Source organism: Callithrix jacchus, chromosome 9 (genome assembly GCF_049354715.1).
Source record: "Callithrix jacchus isolate 240 chromosome 9, calJac240_pri, whole genome shotgun sequence".
Taxonomy (NCBI): Eukaryota; Metazoa; Chordata; class Mammalia; order Primates; family Cebidae; genus Callithrix; species Callithrix jacchus.
Genome location: NC_133510.1, coordinates 10,339,134 through 10,340,037, shown reverse-complemented (window position 1 = coordinate 10,340,037; position 904 = coordinate 10,339,134). Strand labels below are relative to the sequence as shown.

Below are 904 nucleotides of genomic sequence, written 5' to 3'. Positions count from 1 at the left end.
CAGAAGACACGATTGATCAGCTACCCCGAGCCATTCTGAATATTCTTCTTCCTTGCTGCTCCTCACTACAGAGGCTGCAAAGCCCAACCCACTCTCCCTTGCAGCTATGGGTGGCCCTGTGTGTAGTTTTGGCCCACAAGAGAAAAGTAGAACTCTGATGGGGAAACTTTTGGGAAAGCTTCTGTTTCTTCATAACATGGGACAGATGCAACTGATACAGCCTGTCCTCATCTCCCTAATTTCCTGCCCTGAACATGGATGAGATGACAGGAGCTGCATCAGCCATCTTGCAGCCATCTTGAGGGAAAGAGAAAGATAAGTGCAGAGAAGTCAGCATTGAGAACTGAACCTGCCTCTGGATTTCTTGCTATGGGAGGAAAGAAAACCTTCTTGGTTTAAGCTCCTGTTGGTTTTTCTGTTACAGCTTCATGCATTTTTAAATGATGTATCTCTGAGCTAGGTGCTGGGCATACAATGGAGAACAAAGCATGTATGAGGATCCTCCTTCTCAAACTTACAGTCTTGTGTGAGAGACAGAAAAAAAAAAATAAAATGAATAAGTTAGAAAATTACATCCCATGATGTCCAGCACTGGGCTATGATCACTCCTGAGGACACAGTGTTCCCCAAGACCTTTGACACCTGGGGATCTGAGACAAAAAGGAAAATAATTATACAGTGGTTTGTATTACAAAAAACAAAAACAAAAAATATAATGGTATGATGGAAGACTATAGGGGGGACTGACTATTTTAGCTAGAGGGGCCATTGAAGGCCTCTTTGAAGAGGAGCATTAAGTTAGGATCTGTAGGATGAGAAGACCTGGCTGTAGGATGAGGAGACCTGGCGATTTGAAGGAAGTGAAAAGGGTTTTAGGCAGACAAAACAGCTAGTGCAAGGGCCC

The 904-nt window shown here is 43.8% G+C and overlaps 1 non-coding gene across 1 annotated transcript; it reads left to right on the top strand.

The window, feature by feature from the left end:
- The first annotated feature begins 576 nt into the window (after positions 1-576).
- Positions 577-655, top strand: LOC118144698 (small nucleolar RNA SNORD88). Its single transcript, XR_004729448.1, has one exon. It is a non-coding gene; the product is annotated as a small nucleolar RNA SNORD88 (small nucleolar RNA).
- The last annotated feature ends 249 nt before the right edge of the window (positions 656-904 follow it).